This window comes from Lepisma saccharinum, chromosome 27 (genome assembly GCF_977018435.1).
Source record: "Lepisma saccharinum chromosome 27, izLepSacc3.1, whole genome shotgun sequence".
Classification (NCBI taxonomy): domain Eukaryota; kingdom Metazoa; phylum Arthropoda; class Insecta; order Zygentoma; family Lepismatidae; genus Lepisma; species Lepisma saccharinum.
Window position 1 is genome coordinate 43,533,427 of NC_139255.1, and position 26,476 is coordinate 43,559,902.

General features: G+C 39.3%; 1 protein-coding gene and 1 non-coding gene across 2 annotated transcripts in view; both read left to right on the plus strand.

Annotated features, from left to right (window-relative positions):
• The window catches only part of NiPp1 (nuclear inhibitor of protein phosphatase 1), a 419,486-nt gene that overhangs the window by 145,837 nt on the left and 247,173 nt on the right, over positions 1–26,476 (plus strand). The window lies entirely within an intron of this gene.
• TRNAT-UGU (transfer RNA threonine (anticodon UGU)) lies at positions 4,637–4,708 on the plus strand. The gene has a single exon. It is a non-coding gene; the product is annotated as a tRNA-Thr (tRNA).

Here is a 26,476-nt window from a genome sequence, read left to right on the forward strand (position 1 = left end):
GTCTGCACCGCATGCTGGACCTCGTCATCTGACCTGAACCGACGACCACGCAGCGCCTCCTTCAAAGGGCCGAAGATGTGGTAATTAATCTCATGGCGCCAGATCAGGGCTGTCCGGATGATGGGGAAGCAACTCAAAGACAAGCCTGTGCACAGTGTCTACTGTTGCCCTTGCTGTATGAGGCCTGGCATTATCGTGGAGTACGAGCACCCCTTTAGACAGCAGTTCACGTCGCTTGTGACGAATTGCAGGTTTCAGTTTGTCTTGCAGGACCACATAATAACTTGCACTATTCACAGTTTCACCATGTGGGGCAACTCCTCCAGGATCAGTCCCTTCACATCCCAAACCAGCGTTAGCATCAGTTTCCTACAGGACGGTTGTTGTTTGAATTTCTTGCGTACAGGGGACGACGCATGTTTCCATCCAAGGCATGGTTCGTAATGGTGAACCCATGTTTTGTCTCCTGTCACGATTCGTCCCAAGATACTGGGATCGGCTTCATAGTGTTGGAGAAACTGGGTAGCCAATGTGACGCGCTGCTGCTAATGCGCAGCTGTGAGTTCCTTGGGTACCCACCTGGTACCCTAAGGGTAAAAACACAGTGAAGCACATCGCACATCGCCAGAAACTCACGGGGACAAGTTTCCGATAATTCAAAACAATGGAGTTAAATGGGGAAAAACATAGTGGAGCTCAGCTCAACGCGAAAGGTTCCCAGGAACAAACACGGTTTAATCTTGGGTCCCTTGTTTCAAGTGGAAGGCTCTGTGATTGGTCCACTCAAGGTCACTTCTCTTTTTCCTGGAAGACACCCTCCTGTTTCCCCACTTTTTTTGACAGAGTTGTCGTTTGCAAGCATTTGTGATGGTGTTCAAGGTGCCTGTCCGACAGCCAGTTCATTCATTATACCCTGACATTTTTATGGCTTGACCGGGCTCCGTGATATGTGCAAGGGTCCTTGTGCCTTACCGTGTTCTTATATCACTACTATCATACACTATTGCATATGGCGATCCGAAACTGACGTCCAAGAGTTCCGCCACTTGTGCTATTGTGATTCTTCGATCGTCCCTGATAATGGTATCCATCCGTTAGACGTTTTCTTCTGTGCGGAATGTTTTTGGGCGTCCACTTTGACTTTCGTCCGTTACACTTGTGCGTCCAGTTTTAAAGTGGTCCATCCACTCATAAACCTTTCGTTGAGTCATGGTGCTTGCTCCATACTGCGCTATCAGCTGAAAGTGGATGTCTGCCTGTTTGACTCCCTCCGACCACAGAAAGCGCACTACGGCGCGCTGTTCCTCGATGGTGCATTCGCTGAGTGGTGCGTCCTTACGTGTGACCTTTTTGCTCCGCGACACTTGACTGAATGGGGCAGTGATTGATACTCCTACTTCCACGTCACTCCAAGGATACACGTGGTGACGTCTTCGTTTATTCCTGCGAAAACACAAAATTGCCTTTAGTTTTCGATTTACCTAATACAATATTTTTGGTAATAACTATTCTCGATAAATGTGCATGTATAAAATATAAAACCATGTTTATTAGCCATGAGGGGAAAGTATGATATCACCCCAGATTGCACATTAACTTGGGGCAAGCTTGCGATAGGTTCCTTTTAGCTTGTCAAAGCAAGCTTGACATGGCAAGATCGACGTAAGCCTCATGCATGCGATAAGGATGCATTTTTTTAAAAAAATAAAACAATAGACGCTCCCATTTAATATAACAATAGAGATACTTATTGAACATAAACAATAGTGACAAAATGAAATAAAACTGAAATACAGTGGAATGAATTCCAGTGTGAATAAAGCACCGAAGCTTTTATTTCATGCGGCGTACACTAGATGTCGGTACAACTCAAATGTAAAATAAACATAAGTTCTAGTAACATAAATAAGGATAACTTTGATTGTAATTAGTGAAAAATGTGTTTTATTATCCTTCGAAAGATGTGTGAATATTGAAGTTACAACGAAGATCAGCAAATAAAATGTGGTGAATAAAATTGAAACGCCCATGATAAATATTTTAATCCCAGACTATATAATCAGGAGCTAAGTACTGAAAAGCCCCTCTAAACGGATGAACGGGATTACCTATGCATCAGGCATAGGTAATCGTAAGTCGGTCTCTCTTGTGTCACGCAACGTGGGCCAATTACTCCAGGTGGAAGCCGTAAGTCTTGAACGGACAAACGGTACCAATTGTGCCTATACGGTGGTTAGATGATTGCGAGGAACCTTCTTTTGGTTGATCACGTTGAGTGGAGCAGACATACGACGTACACTATTTTTTTAAACTGTTTTCCCTCATTACCTTCATCCTTCCTCTTCTTGGTTGTCTTGGGCTCTACAATTAGTTTGGAATTGCTTCATTGGATTGAGTTGTCGGTTGGTTTGAGTTTGTGCGCTTTCCCACAGGATTTTCGTTTGTTCCAATGGATCATATAACAACTCACGGTTGTGGTCTTCTGATATGCATCAAGGTCTTCCTGCAACGCTGCTACGACAGCGAGAAGGGGTGAAAACATTCACCGGAGGTACTAAACGGACGGACGGTCCAAACTCCGAGATGATGCTCGATTCACGAAGTACCAATGATCCAATGCAAACGTCCAGCTATTCCACCAAACACCGATGTCGCAATTCCTATGAAGGATTACCTCAATGTCAACGATCTCGACCACCAATTAAACGAGATGCAGCAAATACAGCTCATGCAAACCAACCAGAATCCAAACAACAGGGTACCAGCATATATAACTTCCTGCTCACCAACTACGACACAAAATACAATACAGCAAAACATGTATTCCAACAAACATCTAAATATGTGCCAAGGGCACAAATTTCACAAATACTGTTCACCCGTAATGGCATCATATTGAAATCACCAGATCCAGACTTTGCAAAACTAATTAGAAACAAAGCTTCTTTCGACATTTATGGAGCCAAAGCAAACATCCAAACACTGAATGCTTCCACTCAAAAACAACCACCACCACCACCACATAAATCCCCACTACTATCAGTTGTCATCAGAGGTGAAGAACCTAGCCTAACAGATGAAGAGATCTTTGAGGAACTGGAATGCGAAGGTGTACAAATCCGCAAATGTATCCGTATTCGCAATAACGACGGACCCACATACATGGTGCGGGTACTAACAGACTCACAAAATGCTGTAGACACCCTACTATACAGTGGAGCATATATATACAGACGCAGGTACAAAGTTGAACCATCCCGTTCTCAACAACCTCTTCCATTGAGGTGCGAAAAATGCCAACAGTATAACAAGCACACTACTGCTGTATGTCCAAACCGAGATGAATGCGGATACTGTTCAGGACCCCATTTAACCAAAGAATGTCAAAACCAAACTGCTCCACCAAAATGTGTCACATGTACGGAAAACCATCCTACATACAGTTACAAATGCAAAGCCAAGCCAGATGCAATAACTGAACACCCTGACCTAACAGTTCCCCTGCGCACCAATTACACTGCTACAGAACCTGATAACTCACTACGACATCCAGTAACAGTGGAAGATCGAATACGTTTCTTCACACTGACTCTCCAAAATGTGCACCCATATTTAAGAACGCACATATTAACCCAAGTAACAGCATCTGCAAGAAGCATTTTCAACTTGCAACTCCATGCAACATACTCTGGTCCTCATGTACATTTCCACATATCTCACTTGGAAACTGCGGTTTAAGGTTTTGAATATGGCTGTACGGAATATGTATAATTTTCTATTTTTAAATATCCGATCCGTTTCTAAATGAAAAGCTTTATTGCAACACCTGCTCTTGGAAGAATCTGTTCACTGCTTTGCGCTAAACGAAACCTATCTTGCTCCAAAAATGATCTGTCATATTCCACCATACAACATCTTACGCCACGATGGTCCGCCGGGCTTAAGAGTAAACGGCGGCACAGCAATTGGAGTAGATAGAAAATTACCATATCGAACAGTAAACTTCCCAACAAGCTTCCACTTGCCAGAACATACTGCTAGTACCATCTACTTTCCATCCCGGGTCGTTACATTTGCTACCATCTATGTAAGACCAGGGGAGACTATTCCATACCAATTCTTTCAACATATCCAAACCCTTAGCAAACATTATATCATAGCAGCGGACATCAATTATCATAGTCGTAGCATTCAAGACAAAACAAACGTTCTACAATTTCTGGACCAAAACACTACAGCGGAATTCCATGTACTGCCCAGAGCCAAACGTCCCATAAGTAACACTACCCCTGACGTTGTTATAACATCAACATCTCTTAGTGCCTGCTTGAACATATCTGTGCTGGATTCCATCGGCAGTGACCATGACCCAGTGAGAATCACCTGAAATCTTAGTAACCGATATACAAGCAGTACAACACAACCTCGAAAAATCTGGTGTTACAACAAAGCGAACTGGGAGGTATATAGTGAAAAGCTTCAGAATGCTTTTTGTGACCCGCATCCACCACCAGACAATTTGCAGGAACTCGATACGATGGTGGAACATCTTACGGCACAGATTACCAGTGCGGCAACCACTCACATACCTACGACCACTCTCAATAGTTACAAACCAAAGCTACCTTCGCGGGCCTCCCCCATGGCGCAGTGGTAGCGTCCTTGCCTTGTAATCAAGGGGTCCCGGGTTCGATACCCGGTGGAGGAACAAGTGGTTTGGATCCCAATTTAAACTGTAGGTCCAGTCCCGATTAGCCTTACTGTGCATAAAGTGGACTTAAAACACCAACTCAACAACAACAACAACAAAGCTACCTTCGCAATATCTTTACCTAATCACAGCATCACGACGAGCATACAGGGACTACCTCCAGACCAGAAATCCTGAATCCCTTAACTTACACCGTCAATGGCTGCGTACAGTACAAAACTATATAAAAGCTAATAAACAACGTCGATGAATTGAAACGTGCAACCAATTGAGTGATGAAAGCCATCCCACCAAATACTGGAAACGTTTCAAGGTGCTCACTGGACAATCCAGTAGTACTCCTTATCCGATAACAATCAAGGACGCAGCCATAAACACCGACACTGAAAAAGCTTATGCCTTCGCAAATGTCTTGCAAGACACTTTCACTCCAAGACCACAACTAGCCCCAAATCTCCGCCTCCAGACCAAAATTGACAGAGTCACCAACCCCAATAACAGGCAACTGCAACCCAGCAATACGCACAATATAGATCCTACTAATGCTCTAACTGTTCCTATTACAACAAACGATATTATCAATACTGTGCGTAGAAAGAGAAACACTGCTCCCGGCTTGGACAATATCACATACGTATTGATCAAACAGGCCCCACTTGCATTGCTGTCCCTTCTGGCTATTATCTACAATTTTATCCTCCGCACAGGACACTACCCGACAGACTGGAAGATTTCAAAGATTCTAACGTTTCCAAAGCCACACAAAGATAGTACCAACCCCACAAACTATCGACCTATTCAGCTCACATCAACCTTTAGCAAAATATTCGAACACATCATTGTTCGACGCATACACATGCACTTACAAGCACACAGTTTACTTCCGTCGCACCAAGCAGGCTTTAGACCTCAACACAGTGTCCTTGATAATTTGTTAAAACTAACGACTCGCATCACAAATCACTTCAACACTTCCAAACCATCCTGTCTAGTACTATTCGACCTGAAGAAAGCCCTTGACAAAGTATGGCATACTGGACTCATCTACAAGCTCCATAAATTACACCTACCGCTTTCCTATGTCAGATTAGTACACAGCTTTCTAACAAATAGGGTCGCTTATGTCAATGTAAATGGAGCGATGTCATACCCCATTTTCCCTTACTCTGGCGTTCCACAGGGTGCTGCTTTATCACCATTACTCTACATACTATACGTTGCCGATATGCCAAAACCCCCACAAGTTTATATCTACCAATTCGCTGACGACACCGCATTTCTCGCATGTTGTTAAACCATCCAAGCTATAAACAAAACTCTCCAACCAACTATAAACTCCTTCCAAAGATGGTGTGACACATGGCGTCTCACAATTAATGCTCTCAAAACACAAGCATTGGTGTTTCTACAGACAGGCTGTCGCTCGAAGATCCAAAGGAACCCAACATTATTAAACATCAAAATACGGGGAACTCCACTTCTGCCTGCCACCACTGCAAAATACCTGGGAGTCATATTTGACTCCAAGCTAACCTGGAAACCTCAAATGCTCAACATCGTCCAAAAAGCTACAAATCGTATGAGCTTGATCAAACAGTTAATTGAAATATCCTGGGGACTCAACTCCCAGGTTGTTCTACATTCCTACAAGGCATTCCTTCGACCAGCAATTATTTACGGCCACACTGCATAGATATCAGCACCACATTCATTTTATCCAGGCGACAAAAGACAGGAACACGTTCAGTCAATGGGACCATTCAGATCGAAGCGACAGGCGACACGTGTCGTGTATCTCGGCAACCGACTCTCAGAAATGAATGCATTTTTTTTTAAGCCGAAGAGACACGACAAACTACACGTGTCGCTTCTCGCTCGCATATCACTTGGACAGAGTCGTTTTTCCAACATCATGCATAGTGTCGCTTCGTTGTGTTGTTCGCTCAACTTTACGAAATGCATTCTTATTTGCATAAAATTTGAAATCGAAGGGACAATTGCTCCTATGTGCCTTCCCCTGTAGGTGCCCTTAACCATCAATGTATGCCCCCTTCCTATTTGCTTTTATTAGGGTGCACATAATATCACGGGGCGCCAAGGCATTGTCTCTTTCAAGATTTTTTTTTCATTAGATCATTTGCCGTTCATGGCCGACTCCCGCCGCCTTCTAGCTACGGAACTGAACTTGACGAAACTGAGAAACGAAATTGCGAACGAAGCGAGCAAGAAAATGTTGCAAACTTTATCTTTACATGAATGCAATTTGAAATCGAGTGGGCAATTGCTCACCTGTACCCCCTGCAGGTGTCTTTGACCGTCAATGACCAGAGGTGGTCACCCTCCGGAGGGCGACCCTCATGAAGGCAGACCTCACCCTCACCCTCACCCTCCGAAGACTTGTGAGGGTGAGGGTGTGTGAGGGTGAGGGCGAGATCGACCCGTGAGGGTGAGGGCGTGTGAGGGTGAGGGCGACTGGTGAGTCGTGAGGGTGAGGGCGTGTGAGGGTGAGGGCGAAGCCGAGCCGTGAGGGTGAGGGCGTGTGAGGGTGAGGGCGTCTGGTGAGTCGTGAGGGTGAGGGCGTGTGAGGGTGAGGTCGACCTGTGAGTCGTGAGGGTGAGGGCGTGTGAGGGTGAGGGCGACCTGTGAGTCGTGAGGGTGAGGGCGTGTAAGGGTGAGGGCGACCTGTGAGTCGTGAGGGTGAGGGCGTGTGAGGGTGAGGGCGAAAGGCGAGTCGTGAGGGTGAGGGCGTGTGAGGGTGAGGACCATGTCAATCCATGAGGGTGAGGGTGCGTGAGGGTGAGGGCGAAAGGCTAGTCGTGAGGGTGAGGGCGTGTGAGGGTGAGGGCGAAGTCGAGTCGTGAAGGTGAGGGCGTGTGAGGGTGAGGGCGAAAGGCGAGTCGTGAGTGTGAGGGCGTGTGAGGGTGAGGGCCATGTCAATCCGTGAGGGTGAGGGCGTGTGAGGGTGAGGATGAAGTCGAGTCGTGAGGGTGAGGGTGTGTGAGGGCGAAAGGCGAGTCGTGAGGGTGAGGGCGTGTGAGGGTGAGGGCGAGGGCAAGGAAAATCCGTGAGGGTGAAAGGCGAGTCGTGAGGGCATGTGAGGGTGAGGGCGAGCCGTGAGGGTGAAGGCGTGTGAGGGCGAGCCGTGAGGGTGAAGGCGTGTGAGGGCGAGGCATGAAGGTGAGGGAGATTGAACGAAAATGACCACCTCTTGTTTAAAGTTGGATCCGAACTACAATGTGCCTCCTTCTACCGGGTCTAGTAAGAAATAGGCTTTAATATTTTTAATTCGTTTCATGGTGTTTCTAGTCTAAAAACGAATTTTTATATTGCCTATGAATGCCTATTAGTATTAGATGAGTGCCTCTTTTGCTTAATCGTCCCTAAAATGCCTATTTTGCAATTTTTGCTTACTTTATCTTTGTTATGCGCCTTTGGCTTTCCCTATGTTGAATGTAAGCCTTCGTTGACGTTGAACTGACTGAAAGCCTCAATCGGGGTAAGCAAACTGGACAACCTGTTAGTGACTCATCATATATGTGGACGTAACGACGCCAGCTCTCCCCTTCTTTTTTTCCCCCTGAAAGATTTGTGGGAATCAATCAGTACTCATTTTAAAATCAACATGTAAACAACATATTTACTTTCATTTGTTGCCTTGATTACACACAACCACTAGTTTTTTTTTGTTTTTTGCTTGCTACATTCATCGATAGCCGTCTGTCAGAAAGAATGATTTTCATAACGAGAATGATCTCATTTGACCACCCATGAAATAGGCTATTGTAAGAACTGGATTCATATCGTGAATAAAATATTTTTTCTGGTTTAAGAATATCACAAATCGTTTTCAAGTTTTCCAGTTCTACATTTTTACTCATTACACCTTTGCACTTTTCTGCAACAGCTAACTTTTTCTCCTGACACTTCAATTAGTAGCTGCACCGATTCCTCCAAGACTTTAATGGATAAGAGTTTCACCTCTTTTTCTCAGCTTTGTAATTGTTTCTGACAACTGGCAACATCGTAATGTGCTAATAAATAATGTTTTTGAAAGAAAACTAAGTTATGTACAATTTTTTAAAAACACATTCTAAAAATGTCACTGAAAATTTAAAAAATAGGCGTAAAAAGTAAAGACATAGGCAGTAGGGTATAAAGTAGGTAAAACAAAAAGTTTCTAAATGTACATATATTAAGACAATTTTTTTCAATAAATGCAGAATGAAAAAACAGGCATTTCGGCCTGTGGAGAGACCGTTAAATTTCATAAATCACATTATACGCGTACTGTGCCGATAAGCAGTTAGGCAAAGGGGATTAGGCGAAACTGGACTACATGCAATTTTGTGTTCAATTGTACGCACAAAAAGGGATGAAAAGCAATTTGCATCCTTTTAACCAAAAAAATATTTTAAATGGTGTTCCAATTAAAATTTCTGGGAAGAAATGAACTAGCGTTACCTATTGCGCTAATTGCGCACAAATGTTTCATTGACAATGGATTATAATTTTAATCATATTCTCATTTATATGAAAGCTAAGATAACATAACCTGATTAATTGAAAGCATTTGCATTATTTTATTTTTGTACGATTATATGACCTGTTTATCTGTGTATGTGCATCAAATTATAGAATAAGAAAGATTTGATTTTGATCTTCTAAGTGCACATGTTCTGGTGAGCCAAGAGAGGCCATTATCCAAATTATTAGAATTATATTATTTAGTAGGAGAGACAATGAGAAGGTTAACCGAATGGGCATAAAGGTGTAACATTTCTCAAATAGGGCAAGTAAAATATGCTGCAAAATTCCCTTCTGGTGGAACTGTATTTTGTTTGTAAAAGAATAAATACAAATGACGTATTAAGTACAAAAATGTGTTGAATTTAATTGTACAGGGTGGCTCAAAAAGTCACTTACCACCCCCGGTACAAGGCCACTGCAACGCGCAACATGGAAATGGTGATGACCAATCGTTATCAGGCCAAGGGGGAACCACATTGACGCCACCCGCGTGGTCGACGGCCATCTTGATGTCAGCCATCTTGAATTCAAATTCAGAATTTTAAATGGGAAGGGGGTGATATGATATATCAAATCAGGCTAGAATTTCACGAGAAATGCAATGGTGAAGGTTTTTTCGACGTATCTTTAACCAGTAAAAAGTTATGACTGAATTCTTGTACCAATTTGCTCCTTTTCGAGGTGTTAGAAAAATGCCTTAAAATTTGTTTAGCGCATCGGTAACGCATCGAGATCAAAGTGATGTCTAGGGAGAGAAGTTCGCATGCCATTGCACATTATTTTAATCGAATACATCCAAGAAGAGCTGCGCATTATGAATGGTTGTCGCGAACAATTTACAGTGTGACGCTTCCATTGAATTAAAAGTCCTTCACAGTGGCAAGGCCGTTTCGTTTCTACCTGGAACTGGTGATGGTGAGTGGTGAGGCGGTGGAAAAACGTATGTCAAGTGGAAATCGCCACATATTAATAAATTATGAAATTATATCTCACACGTTTGCACATAGTTAGCACATGAATGCACACTATGTATTTTTATAAGCACACGAATATTAATCAAGATATTAATGAGTTTATTGTGGCGATTCTGGCTTGATATCATGATAAAATCGCCACAAATCAAAAAAATATTTTTCAGCAACAAAATTGTACTATCTTTTAGGCATTCACTAGCACATGAAAGCACACTATTTATTTAAATTAGAATACAAATAGTAATCAAGATATTAATAACATTATTGGCAATTCTGGCTTGATATCAAGATAAAATCGCCACAAATCAAAAAAATATTTTTCAGCAACAAAATTGTACTACCTTTTAGGCATTCGTTTAGCACACGGAAGCACACTATTCATTGCCAGCTGATCTCACCGAGGGACGAGAAGCATGTGAAAGAAAAGTGTTGTATGTGAACTGTGGCTTCAACAGGACAATATTGTGATTTGAAAATTAGATATGTGAGATTGATTAATCTATCTGTGCTAGACTAGCTACTCCTCAGTGCACGTCACTCCGTATTTTACTTGATCCGGAAAGAAGGTTCTACCTCACTCAAATATTATGAGATTTCAATCGAAGTTGTACCAATTACACCTGAATGTAGTCAGTTCAGTGCCATGAATCTAACCTTTAGTGATCAGAGTAAGATTAAATTTGCTCGGATCATAGAATGCATCACCGTAAATCAATTTCGGTGCAGTGGCGGCGATTGGATTCCAAAACCGGCAGGGGCAATGTGCCAAAACTACGGGGGGGGGGGGGCAAAGGCAGTATATTTTTCTTTGTAGATAAGGTTTAGCAAAGTACGAGGGCAAAAGTGGCAAAAAGTTGGGGGGCAATTGCCCCCTCGCCCTCTAATCGCCGCCACTGCCTCGCTGTTGTATTTCCTTTTTCATGACATAGGAGCTCCAATAATTATTTTAAACTTTCGTTTCAGAAGTAACTCAAAGAAAAAAATGGTTGCTGGAGGGTAACTTAAAGGGAAGTTTTCCCAACTTCTTTAGATTTTCTTATTGTCAAGAAATTTCGTGGAGGGGTTGTAGCCCCTTATTCCCCCCTCCTCCGCGTACGCCAGTGGGGTAAGCAAATTGTGTGTCTGCTAGTAGTGGATTCCCGAGATCCTTAGATTTCAAAGCGACAGCGTGGGCACTACATTATATGGGAGTTAACCAATAACCATAGAAAATAATTGTAGAAATTGACTGACATATTTAAAATTATAACACAGTACTATTGTACTTGTACTTTGATTGTTGTTCTGTCTCATTCATTTTATCTTTTCAAAAACTTCCACCCAGTACATTATATTTCCATGTCAACTCTGTCTTCAAAACTCTTCATTCACCAAGCTATAGTAAATGCTCCTGTTCCTTCTGTGAGATTACCATCATGGTTTCCAAGAATGAATGTCTTTCTTCAAATCGAATCTGTCCCTCTTACAACAAAGGATGGGGTGGAGGTAGGGGTTTTGAACACCTGCGGGGCAAGTCTTCCTTTTCCATGGAATTCTAGTAATTGTCACGTAGTGAGATCAAGTTCAACATATTTGTGCAGAAGATGAAGTGATCCCACAACTTAGATGCTTACATATCAATAGCTTGCGGATTTTTTGCGTATTTGCCTTTTTCATTCTTTCGTAGTAAAACATAGGCTTTAATATTTTTAATTCGTTTCATGGTGTTTCTAGTCCAAAAACGCATTTTTATATTGCCTATAAATGCCTATTAGGTGAGTGCCTATTTTGCTTAATCGTGCCTAAAATGCCTATTCTGCCATTTTTGCTTATTTCAGCTTTGTTATGCGCCTTTGGATTTCCCTGTGTTGAATGTAAGCCTTCGTTGACGTTGAACTGACAAAGCCTCAATCGGGGTAAGCAAACTGGACAACCTGTTGGTGACTCATCAGTCATCACCGTGGACATAACGACACCTACAGCCTAACTACCCTCTCTTTTTTCCACCTGAAATCTTGTAGCAGTCAATCCGTACTCATTTTCTTTGTTGTGCGTGTGTGTGAAAGGAAGTAGACAGTTATCTGTAGAGATATCATGTTCATATTTTTAAAAATGCCAAAAGCACAAGACTGCCAAATGTGTATTGATTTAAAAATGGATTTCTGCAAAAGTTTGTTTAACCACCGACGGAAAATTTGATTTTTGTTATTCAGCATCGCTTTTCTTCCACTTTTGGCTAATCGCGAGGATTCGGATGAGGGGTGACATGATGACATTTATGAAGGAACACTCGCAAAGAACATCCATGCCCAGGCCAGGATTCGAACCTGGAACCCCTGCTGTGCTATCCACTTCCCCACGGATATCAGCCCCCACTGACAGCTTGTGTTAAATTACTATACAAATAAATATTCTATCCCACATACACATACCTATATAGTTTTACAAAATATCCTTGCTCAAAACTCAGGTTCTCTGTACGTGATTTTAGGCTCCTCTGAAAATGTTTTTCTACCTATCGCGTTATTAGGAAACAAGAATAAATGGTGAACAATGCGAGATGAACCCTCTTACATTGCCTCAGTTCTGAATGAAACAATGCTAAGTTATGTGAAAAACTTAGTGTAGTGCCTTTGTGTTGCATAAGTCAAACGATGCTATTTATTCTATAATGTAATGCCATACAAATTAACAGCTCACGTATTGGTGTAATGTGCGCAATCAGTGCAATGAGTAACGCAAGTTCATTTCTTCAGATACATTTTATTGGGAACATCCACAATTTATTTTAAGGGTGCAATTTTTTTTTTCATAACTTGCAAACAATTGGGCATGAAACTGGTGGAATTTACGTAAAAATGGGAAAGGCAATAGTGGCAACGGATAAAGTGGCAAATTGAAAATGGCAAGCGGATAAAATGGCAACGATAAAAATGGTGAGAATAAAAGTAGCAAATACAATTATTATGATTTTACTTGAAAATTGAGAAATTTCTCGCATTTCACAGTTTGAAATTAAAATTTAATATAATGGTATCTTTTTGCAGATATATTTACAAGAAGTATAACTTGCACATGTAGCTCAATATCGGACACACTGGACGGAGCAGAATTAAGCCTGAAATCTTCTTCATTAAGTTTTAGCCTAATGTACGAATTTCCATTGATTGATTTTGTTTATTTTACTTAAATTTTCTTGGATGATCGCGAAGATGAGGATGTGTGATGATTAGGGTACGGATTTATAAGCACTAAAAACCTCTGAAATAGGCAGACAATAGGCACCAAAATGATGCAAATAGGCACTTAAAAAGGACTCTAAAATAGGCAACTAAAATAAAAATACATTAAAATAGGCATTTTTTTACTTCCAATGCACATGCATACTGTATTAGCATTCCAGTTTACATATAAAAGTGCTCTAACAATTCACAAATTTCAGAGAATCGTCAGTTAAAGTAATTCTCGCAGAAATAACTTGAGCTAACGATTGTTACGTGAATAATTGTTCTGAAGTGATGAAAAAAGGATTTGCACCATTTTAACAAAAAAATATTTTAAAGGATGTTCCGATTAAAATTTCTCCGGAGAAATGAATTTCTGTTACCCACTATACTAATTGCGCACATATATTTCACAAACAATTGACAATAGTTTGAATGAAATGATCATTTGCAGGGAAGCTAGGATAACACAACCTGGTTAATTTATTTATTTGAATGTATTTTACTTGCACTTTTTGCACGAGTAGATGAGCTGTTCATCTGTGTATGCGCATAACATTTTAGAATAAATAATATCGTTTGACTTAGTGTCAGTGCTCGAAGTGAGTCGGCATGCGAGCGGATGGCATCCTCGCAACTAGCGCCAAGACACGCTATTAGTGTAATTCTCCAAATTCAACACAAAGCCACTAAACGAAGTTTGTCACATAACATAGCATTGTTACATTTAGAACTGAGGTAATGTAAGCTGAAGGCTCGTCACAGTGTGCATTGTTCACCATTTATCCTTGTTCCCAAACAACGCGAGAGGTAGAAAAATATTTTCTGAGGAGTGGGAATTTATACGTAAGCAGCTCAGAGTTTTGAACAAGTGCAATACATAAAACTATACATATGTAGTACCTAGGTACATGTGATATTTCCCATGTGAAAGAAATTGTTTATTTGGAAGTAATTTAACAGTTAAAGATGTCTGCTTCATACAAGCTTGACAGAAAATTACTTTTCCGTGTGGGGACGACCTCCGTGGCGGAGTTGTTAGTACAACAAGGCTACAACTCAGGGGTCCCGGGTTGGAATCCCGGCCTGTGCATGGGTGTTCCTTGTGAGCAGTGTCGTGCCCAGGATTTTCGAAAGGGAGAGGTTATGTATATTTTTCTTGGTAGTCAGCCCTCATTTTGTCATATTTTCCTACCTTTGACGTTCTTTTTTTTAGGAATACTGGGCGAAAGGGGGTTATAACCCCCATCAAGCCCCCCCTTGTGCACGCCACTGCTTCTGAGTGTCTCTTCATCAGTTTCATCATATCACTCATCCTCATCGATGCGATTAGCCAAACGTGGAGAAAAGCCGTGCTAAATAACAAAAATCAAGTTTTCAACCGTAAAACAACCTTCTGCATCAATCCATTTTTGATTAATACACTTCTGGCTGCTTGTGCTTGATAGAAGTTAAGAAAAAGATAAAAGATTGTAGAAGAGATACTGTGAACAACTCGAGTTGGGGAGAGATTGTCTTTTGTCTTTGTTGAATGTCTTTCAGTCTTTCATGTAGTTTATATAACATGAAGTTATAATTTAAAATAAATGTTGTTTTGTTCGTTAACGTTTTGCCTAATTGAAGATTATTACAATTGGCGACGAGGATGGGATGGAACGAAGATACCAAGAATAATGCGTATAAGAAGATTAGTCTTATTATGAATAGAAGTTAAGAAAAAGATAAAAGATTGTAGAAGAGATACTGTGAACAACTCGAGTTGGGGAGAGATTGTCTTTTGTCTTTGTTGAATGTCTTTCAGTCTTTCATGTAGTTTATATAACATGAAGTTATAATTTAAAATAAATGTTGTTTTGTTCGTTAACGTTTTGCCTAATTGAAGATTATTACAATTGATAGAAGTTAAGAAAAAGATAAAAGATTGTAGAAGAGATACTGTGAACAACTCGAGTTGGGGAGAGATTGTCTTTTGTCTTTGTTGAATGTCTTTCAGTCTTTCATGTAGTTTATATAACATGAAGTTATAATTTAAAATAAATGTTGTTTTGTTCGTTAACGTTTTGCCTAATTGAAGATTATTACAATTGGCGACGAGGATAAAGATGGAACGAAGATACCAAGAATAATGCATATAAGAAGATTAGTCTTATTATGAATAAGAAGCTATGAATAATGGAGGTTAGTAATCATGTACAGTTTTTTGAACAGTTCGATGTGGAACGTAGCAATATTCAAACATACATTGAAAGATTTGACCAATTCTGTTTGGCAAATAATATTGCAGCAGATAAAAGAGTTTGTACATTAATTTCTGTAGCTGGCGGAAGAGTGTACGATATACTAAGCGATTTAGTGGCACCAGCAAAAGTTTCACAAAAATCATATGAAGATTTATGTTCTTTATTGCTAACCCATTTCAGGCCTAAAAGAAATGTCATAGCTGAAAGGTATAAGTTTCATTTGTTGAGACAAGAGGAAGGGCAGACGTTATCTGAATTTGTAATATGTTTGAAGCATCAAGCAGCTAATTGTTCATTTGGTACGTTTCTTAATGAAATGATGAGAGACCAATTAGTTTTTGGCATACGTAGCGAAGTAACAAGAAAGAAATTATTAACTGAACCAGAGCTTGATTTTATGAAAGCAGTATCCTTATCATCAACCATGGAAATGGTAGAACAAGATGTGAGGTTGTTTATCAAAAAGATAAGACTGTATCCAGTAATGTACATCATCTACAAAAAGATAGAACAGTTAGTCAGCAAAGTAACAAAGGTGCTTTTAAATGTTCCAGGTGTAATAATGTACACGAAAAGTACAAATGTCCGGCTTGGAATGTACATTGTTTTAAATGTGGATTAAAAGGTCATTTTCAGCAGTGCTGTAAGAATATAAATAGCAATGTTTTTAGGAAGGAAGCTTCAACTAAGGTGAGACATGATGTTGATACATCTATGAAGTCTTTGTTGTTAAACGGCGTACATGTGGAAGTTAAACAACCTGTGTACGGTTATAAGAAAAGTAGGTTAGACTTAATGAGTCTTAATGATAATTCCAGTGACCCTTCACATGAGAATAATGTACATAAGAAGCAATTATATGTACAAAAATCGGATGTTGAAATGAGTAGCTCTGGAAATGAAGCTGATAATTGTTTAGTTAGGTTGATGTGCAATGGCAAACAGGTCCAATTCGAAGTGGATACGGGTGCAGCAGTATCTGTTTGGGATGAGGAATTCCATACAACGAATTTTAGGAACATTCCAGTTATAAAGAGTGTTCTCACTTTACGGAATGCAGATGGGAGACCACTACCAATAGTAGGGAGAGTTATGCTGGATGTGCAGTTAGAAAATGGAGGATTAAAAATGCCCTTGTACATTTCCCGAAATAAATTGAAAACACCTATTTTAGGAAGGACCTGGTTGGATAAATTATGGCCAGAATGTAAATCTTGGTTTCAGTTAACGATTTCTAGGGACAGTTGTTTGCTAACAGTATCTAAGCAACCAAGTTTTACTAATCAGAAAGTTGAATACTTAATAAATAAGTACAAAGAAGTTTTTTCTGGTAATATTTGTGAGCCTATTAAGCAATTTAAAGCTACAATACCAATCAAGGAGGGAGCAGTTCCAATATTCAAGAAAGCATACGAAGTTCCATACAGTTTACAACCGAAAGTAAAGGCTGAATTGGATAATTTAGTTCAATTGGGAGTTTTGTCACCTATTCAGTATTCTGATTGGGGTACACCTTTGGTGGTAGTAAAGAAAAATAATGGTGATCTACGGCTGTGTTCTGATTTTAAGGTAACCGTCAATAAAGTGGTAGAAAAAGTAACTTATCCTTTGCCACGAGTGGATGATTTACTTAATTCTTTAGTGGATGCAGACACATATGTAGTGTTAGACCTGACCAAAGCATATCTTCAACTATTACTCGATGAGAGTGCTAAAAAGTTATTGGTTCTCAATACTAAATGGGGATTGTTCACTTATAACAGGTTACCAATGGGTTTAAGCTGCAGTGCACAGATTTTCCAAAGAACAATGGATCAAGTACTGTTAGATTATACATTTGCCAAATGCTACCTGGATGATTTAATTATAACAGGCCGTGGAGAAGAAGAATGTTTCAATAACACACAACTAGTTTTGGATAGATTGACATATTATAATATAAAAGTTAATCTCGATAAATGTCAGTTCTTCAAAAAAGAGGTAGAATATTTAGGTTACAGGATATCTAGTAATGGTTTTCAACCTTTAATCAAGAATAAGACAGCAATATTGAATTGTCCAGAGCCAACAAATGTTAAAGAATTGAAGTCATATTTAGGAATGATTTCATTTTATCATAGGAGCATGCCAAAGTTCGCTATGAAGATAACACATCTTTATGAATTGCTAAAGAAAGGAGCAGTGTGGTCGTGGACAGATCGACATAAAGCTGAATTTCTTGAATCCAAAGAAGCATTGCGAAAAGCTGAGATATTGACCCCATACAATCCAGATCAAGATATTGTATTGATTGTAGATGGAAGTGGTGTAGGAGTTGGGGCTCAGTTGTGTAATAAGATTGAGGGTGAATTGAAAACAATTGCCTGCACTTCGGCGACACTAGCGCCTTCAGAGAGAAATTACAGCCAATTTGAAAGGGAAGCGTTAGCTTTAGTGACGGCCATTAAGAAATTTCATAAATATCTTTATGGAAAGCATTTCATAGTCTATAGTGATTCTTTACCTGTAAAATATATTTTTGGCGAGGCAGCAGCAATTCCATCGTTAGCATGTTCACGTTTGCAGAGATGGGCCTTGTTATTATCACAATACTCATACACAATTGTTTACACAAAACGTGTAGATGTAGCAGATTTTTTATCTAGATTGCCAATAGAGGAAGACACAGGGGATGCTGAGGAATCTTTAAATTATATTGACACCTTTGAAATTGAACCTCTATTGTTAGATAACATAGTAAAGAAGACGAAAGAAGATGACATTTTACAAAAAGTTGTACAATGGGTTGATGTTGGGTGGCCTAATTCACTTCCAAAAGAGTTTCAAAATACTGTGATCTTACATTATTACAGAAGGAAGAATGAAATAACAATTAATAAAGGATGCCTTATGTGGGGAAGACGTATAATAATTCCTAAAGAATGCAGGGAAACAGTGTTGAAGATGTTACATGCAGAACATGTAGGTACACCTAAAATGAAGATGATGGCTAGAGAATTCTACTGGTGGCCTTTAATAGACGAGGATCTTGAAAGGTTGGGAAATCAATGTGTAGAATGCAATAGTTTTCAAAGAAGTACATCCAAAAACAAATATGTCGGATGGAAACAAACAGATATTCCTTTTGAAAGAATACATGTTGATTTTTTTGAATACGGAGGAAGGAAATTTTTGCTATTCATTGATAGTTGCTCTAGATGGACAGAAATATGGCAGGTGCGATCGACAAATGGAGAAGAAACTATAGAATGTTTAAACAGAAATTTCCAGATATTTGGTTATCCTTCTGTTATTGTGTCAGATAATGGACCGCCTTTCAGGAGTAATCAATTTGAGAAATTTTGTGAAAAGCATGGAATAAGATTGCTACATTCACCGCCTTGGAATCCGGAAAGTAATGGTTTAGCGGAAAGGTGGGTGCTGACTGTTAAAGGCTTATTAAGAAAGAAATATTTTCAAAGTAGAAATGAGGGACGTAGAATTGACTGGAAAAAAATTATAGATAGTATTTTATACTATCTTAGATTTTCGAAGTGGCAACGATTAGGAATGTCTCCAGCAGAAAGAATTATGAGTTATCAGCCGAGAAGTATATTCAACTTACCAAATTGCCAAATAGATGAAAAGGTAGAAAATAATAAATATGAGGCAGAATCTTGGATGCCAAGATCAGGAGAGATAGTTTGGGTAAAAAATTTTCCATCCTTAGTGCCTAAGTTTATAAAAGCTCAGGTGATTAAGAGAGTAGGAGCAAAGCTTTTAGAAGTGAAACTTAGAAATGGATTTACAAAAAGAGTGCACAGACATCAAGTGGGAAAGCTTAAGAACAACTATAAAGGTCAGAGATTGGAGGTTGAGAAGAAAGAAGAGGAGTTGGATGACTTTTGGACGTTTCCAATGTATACAGAGGCAGCACCAGGACATGGCGAACCAGAGGCAGTTGTACCTGCAGAAGCGAGGAACATAGAAAACAGAGAATTTCGTAGATCTTCTAGAAACAAGAAGGAGCCGGATAGACTACAACTTACCTTTGGTAACAAGACCTATGAATGATTTTTTTTTTGTTAGAGGGGGAGAATTGATAGAAGTTAAGAAAAAGATAAAAGATTGTAGAAGAGATACTGTGAACAACTCGAGTTGGGGAGAGATTGTCTTTTGTCTTTGTTGAATGTCTTTCAGTCTTTCATGTAGTTTATATAACATGAAGTTATAATTTAAAATAAATGTTGTTTTGTTCGTTAACGTTTTGCCTAATTGAAGATTATTACAGTGCTTAGGCATTTTTAAACATATGAACACGATATCTCCACACATAACTGCCTATCTCCTATCACACGCTCAACAAAGCAGATGAGTACTGGTTGACACTAGAGGATTTCAGTTGGAAAAAAAGAAGTAGTGGGTTCAAATTTGGCGAATACCATATTTCAGTTAGTTCAATGTAACCAATGGCTTACCTTCTTCAATGTAGGGAAAGCCAAAGACGCATAAAAAAGCTGAAGTTATAAAAAAAGGGAGAATAGGCATGTTTAGGCACGATTAAGCAAAATAGACACTAACCCTCAAAATAGGCATTTATACGCACTAAATGCGTTTTCGGACTATAAACGAACTTTAAACATTAAAGCCTATGTTCTTCTGCAAAGGAATTAAGAAGGCAAATAAGCAAAAATCCGCACCCTAGTGATGATACTTTAAAACTGAAGAAGGGACACTCACAAAGAACACCTATCCAGGCCAGGATTCCAACCCGAGACCTGTGCCATCGTAGCGCGCAGTACTAAATACTCCGCCGCGGAGTAGTTCTATTAGAAGAAGATGAAAAACGGTTGTAGCAGCAATACCGACCTAGTTTAACTTTAATGTGGTGACATGATAACAGTGTGGCAGCGGGTGGGATGATTTGTGAAAATGTTGCTAACTCGGGGAAACCATGCCCCCTCACTTCGAGCACTGCTTATCCTCTTCTTTTAAAAGTGATAGGTAGAAAAACAAACCCTGTCCTGGATACGTTTTCGGAGTAGCCGAAAATCACGTAACCAGCTGATAGTTTTAAACAAGGCCATTACATAAAATTACATATTTTTCCCATGTGGGAAATAAATATTAATCTGTCTTTTGATTTTAGGGTGTTTTTTGAAGTGCTTATTTTTTATTTATTTTTGTGCTTTTTTGTCTGCCTATTTGAGGGCTTTTTAGTGCTTTTAAATTTGCACCCTCATTGTTAGACATTATACACGTACACATTAATATCTACTGTTTTCCGGGCTCGGTTTAAAAACTGAAAAGTGGAGTTTGATCTTTCCAATTTCCCTTCAATTATGTCCATGGAATGATAACTATCAATTTTATTGTATTGTCTTCACACATGCATATTTCTCAACATTTATCCCTTAATAATCATGTAATGTAATTTTATCATAAATCGATTGTGTTTTAAATAAAAATGAGAACTTAGCAATATTCCAGTGCTTTCGAGGCCAAATATCTGACGCATACATAAAACATAAAAACTTTCACTGTCAAACGGGAGGAAAGCAAAGTAACAAGAGGATAAAAAATAACGGATCCTGGTGTGTCTTACAGTACCAAGTTTAGTTTTAAAAAAACATATGTATCCACTATGTCGAAAACCAAGGGTACGAAAAATTCGGTTTTTGTCAGATGTCGTGGATAAGATCTGGCAAGCGTAAAAAATATTAGAAGTTGTTGATTGATGTGATGAATAAAGATAGAACTCTAAAAGTAGTCTGCCAATGTTTTCGACATTGTGAAACAAAACATCCCAGTGTCTGCATGCCAATCGTATATTTCTTTAACTTTCCTATTGTTTTTTTGGCACTTGACAATTAATTAATTAAATATTTCCTCAATTATAGTACCAGTTACATTTCTTATATATATATATATGTGTGTGTGTGTGTGTGTGTGTGTGTATTTGCATGCATTCTTTTACAACATACTTGTTTCTCTTAACATATTGCCCTCTCACCCCACATCAGTCCTTTTTATTTCTCTTCTTACCTATGTTCCTCGTTTTTTAATTTACTTGTTGTTGCTATCCCCTCATACTACCCAGGTCTTGTGAAATATATGCCGTCAAATATTTCTCAGTGTTCACATTATGTATAGATATGTAGACAGAGGCAAAGGAATTGAGAATGGGAAAGAAATAACTTAATAATTCCCATTCAGTATCGATGCCTCATATGCAAACAGGTAGGGCCAAGCGAGTACTCGACTGTTTCCCCTATTGACAATGACGTTACTGTAACCACATTCGTTAAAAGAACAGCATTCATATCATGACGATCAGATTTCCATTTACCTGGTAGAGGTTAAATCAACAAATTTTCTTGACGGAAAATAAACTAAACTAAATGTTTGGTAATTGCAACGTTGTGTTCTCTTAAAATCGAGACGAATTACATGGGGTGTAGGCAGCAGTAGCATATGATATTCGTAGTATCTTTGCCATAACCCACTCTGTTAAACGCATGTGATTATTATGTGATTATTTATTAATCGAAACACTGACCGTGTATTATGACGGATTTCTTCCGAAAAAAAAATGAAGTGAAATAGTTTTTTGGGGAGAGAAAATGAAATGAAAAGTTTCATGTGCCCAGATATTGGTTTTTCTTTGTGTTCCCTCGCCTATTCCTTATTCATGTATCTTTATCGTTGCTATTCTAGAGAAGTATAATTGGAACGTGAAGAAACCAAAATACGATTTGATTGATTGATTGATTTGCTTTATTGTACTCCGCTTTTGTGCCAATTTTGGCTAATTGCGAAGATGGGATGCGTGATGAGATGATATGATGAAATTAATGAATGGTGACTCACAAACATCCATGCACAAGCCGACAGTCGAACCCGGGACCCCTTGCGTCGTAACGCGATGTGCTAACCACTCCGTATCAGGGGCCGGTTCAAAATAAGAAGAAAAAGTAGCAATGTACATTGTCCATCAACAAGGTAGTAATATTTTATATTCGTTATCAAGGGATGTAGTTTGTTAGACGTAAACTTTATGCTCAAATAAGCTAATATCTACTGCACTTACAATTACAATGGGAGAAGTACTAAATTGTCCACCAGCTAGAATTGGAATCCTTGGATTCCAAAACGCAGAGGTGCAACAACGAATTTTTGTCGGTGGGGGGGGGGGGGGCAAGTACCAGGGTAAAAGTACCAGTAGTAGTAGTAGTAAAAAATGACATCGTCATTATTATTATTATTAGTAGTAGTAGTAGTAGCAGCAGCAGCATCAAAAACGTTATTATCCTGTTAAATTACGCAAAAAGGGGGTAGAAGTCGGTGCTAAAGTATTTGTTTGGTCAAACGATTTGAAATATTTTTTCAACACGTTCAATTTCACATTAGCTAATAATGGAAAACAATCACACAAACTGTATTTTTGAATGACAGAAAATGCACGATAAATGCATTCTGATTATAATTCTTTTCGTACACATGACATGTATAACTTTCATGTACATCATATGTTGAACACATATGCAACATGGAGCGACATAAAATAAGAAAATACATATGCAACATGCTGCCACTAAATTGTGTACAAATTCAAAATTTATTCAATACATATATGTACAGCAGATGTATATTGCCTAAATATATTACATTACAGAAAACAATTGTATTGCGAGCAAAGCGTATATGAAAATTTTTAGATCCAATTTTTCCAAACTGAAAAGAATATTGATTTAATATGACGCAAATAACACTGCTCTGCAATTTGAAATTTTTTTCTTGAGGTTTTGGTTTCGAATGTCATTTCCCCCTAATTTTGGGGCGCTGATTCCAAATATGTAAGCAGTTTTCTTGTATCACGTCCAGATTGTTAAAAAAAATGAAAACAAAATGTGCATATTGAACCATTACCGACATATATTTATACCCTTCGACAAGATCATTGCCACGCTTAAAAATGTGGTGTATATTATAATTATGTAATTGTAAATACAGTGTACGTACAGTTCACAAGAACTACCAACAAGTGATATTATTTACAGTGACCTCACTTATTTTACAGGCAGGAATTTTCGTCTTTTTGAACTCTTCCATATGCATGAGAAGAACTTTCCCTTTTCAGGGACCAACAGTAGTCTGCCATCATGTTCACAGTCCAACCAACCATGGTATCTTCTTTCCATGTCTTTCAAATCCTGATGGAAACGTTCACCCTGTTCCTCGCTGTAAAATTTAAGACAGGTATCTGGAAAATAGTCAATGTGAGCATGTAGGAAGTGTAACTTCAAACTCATGTTACAACCTAGTTTTCTCAAATTTTCCAACATGGTGTTCACAATGGTTTTGTAAGCTGGACTCCTTCTGTTTCCTAGGAAGTTTTTTACATCTTTGTAGCTCTCCCAGGCTTGCTTTTCCGTTTGGCTCATTGTATCCTCAAAATTGGTGTCACACATTAATTTCCTGATCTGAGGTCCAGTAAAAAGACCGCTTTCAGATTATCTAGGGTCATTCTCTGATAAACACTACATATGTACTTATCTAGGGCATGTACAAACTGACTCATGATACCCAATTTAATGTGTAGAGGACGGAGAAGAACTTTCGTGGGTTCCACAAGGGGCACATGCCTAACATTCTTTGTTCCGGGTGTCAAGGGTTCTCTGGTTGGCCACTCCTGCCTTTGCCAGTGATTTTGTCTGTCTCGACTATCCCACTCGCACAGGAAACAGGGCATTTTTGTGTATCCCATTGTAGTCCCAGTAAAAGGTTGATAACTTTGAAGTCACCACATGCAACCCACCCATACTCGGAGTACTTCACACACTGCAATAGAAACTGCAAACTTTCATATGATTCTTTCAAAGTAATAGAATAAGAAACTGGTACAGATCCAAGAACATTACCATTGTGAAGTAAAACACCTTTCAGGCTGGTTAGAGAAGAATCTATGAAAAGCCTCCATTCAGAAGTTACATACTTCACACCAAGCCACCTTACAAGTTTCGGTATGTCAATGCAGAAGATCATAGACCCTTCTTCTGAAAATCAAGAAACTATTTCTTGTTCCCGGGATCTGTAACATGAAATTTTAGTGCCAGGTAACAATAAATGTCTGTCTTTCAGTTCAGAAGCTAACAGTTCAGAACTTTCCTTTGGTAACGCAAGATCACGTACCAAGTCATTCAGTGCGGTCTGACTAAATAAGTGTGGGGTATTATCACTTGTACTGATCCACTGATGTACGTTGTATCGCTTACAACTTCATTTCGAGGCGATGATGGACGAGAAGGAATAGGTAGACTTTCGTCATGTTTGATTGGTCTCATTGCAGATCGCAAATGTGGATACACTATGTCACTTTCGTTCTTGGCACTAAAACCTTGCACTTGAACTTGACAGAAATAACAGTCATCCGTATGGTTTAATTGTTCCCTCCATACTATTGGCAGAGCAAAATAGAATTTCTCTCTTTGTCCTTTCATTGAGAACCTCAAACCTTCCACACAAGTCTTACATACTTTCTGGGGTACCCATGGTTTATTTTCATCGCCAAGCACAAGTCCAAAATATGCAAGGTAGGCTTCTTTGGCGAATGGCGTTTTCTTTAGTCTTTGTTTACACAACATGTACTTCCCACATACTTAAGAGAAAGTGTTCGGGTCATTTTTGCAGCCACGTGAAGACATTGTTGTCCGAATATACACAATTTGTCACTTCATGCAACCGTTCAGCACTAGGAATACAAATCACTCGACCAGCTGTGAAACAAAAAACAGTTAAATTAGTGTTTCCAGACCACATACTCTCCATGCTCTCCTATGGTATACAAACGTGACTTTTATGAAACACAAATTCCTGATTTTCTAGAAAACCTGACGTGATAGGTAAAAACGGATTGCACCGTTGAACTCAGCGTGAAAATTCCATTTAGGAACACTCATTCATTTGAAAACCTCATTTTTGCTGCAGAGCAGTGTAATTTCACGGGGCGCCATGGCATTCTCTCTTTTATAGCTTTTTTTAAATTTCGATCGCTCAGCGTCCATGGCCGACTCCCGCCGCCCCCTAACTGCGGCTCTGAACTTGACGAAATTGAGAAAACCAGACAGTGCGAGCGAAGCGTGCAAGAAAATTTTACGAAATGTATTTTTATTTGCACACAATTTGAAATCAAAGGGGGGGAGCAATTGATCCTATGTGCCCCCTGGAAATGCCCTTGGCCGTCAACGTTTGCCCTTAGAATTGACTTCCGTCGAAGCTTTGGGGGGCAATGTCTCCCTGCTCCCCTGTAGTTGCGCCACTGTCAAAACGACAGCGTGGGCACTAGTGTGTTTGACAAAGGAAAGTTTATTTAACTACGACACGATACAATCAGCGATTCACGAATCAATGAAAAATAATTTTTGAAATTGACTGACATATTCAAAATTGTAGCACAGCACTACTGTACTTTGATTGTTCTGTCTTCATAACCACGAAATTTATGCCTCGTCAATATATTTCCCCCTTTTAAAAGCTTCTACGTTCTATTTAGTGAACATATTTCCATTTCCAAGCTGACTTCAAGCTACTCTAAATACTCCTGTTCGGGGTGCAGATTTCCATCACGGTTTCCAAGAAGATCAGTGAACGGAATGTTGTTTTTCAAATCCAAACTGTCCTTGCAGACAAGAGGGTGGGGGTAGGGACTTTGAACGCCTGCGGGGCAAGTCTTTCTCATCTATGGAATTCCGGTAATTGTGACGTAGTGAGTTCAAGTCCAACATCTCTGGGCAGAGAATGAAGTGATACAACTCAGATGCTTGTATATTATCATTGTTATAG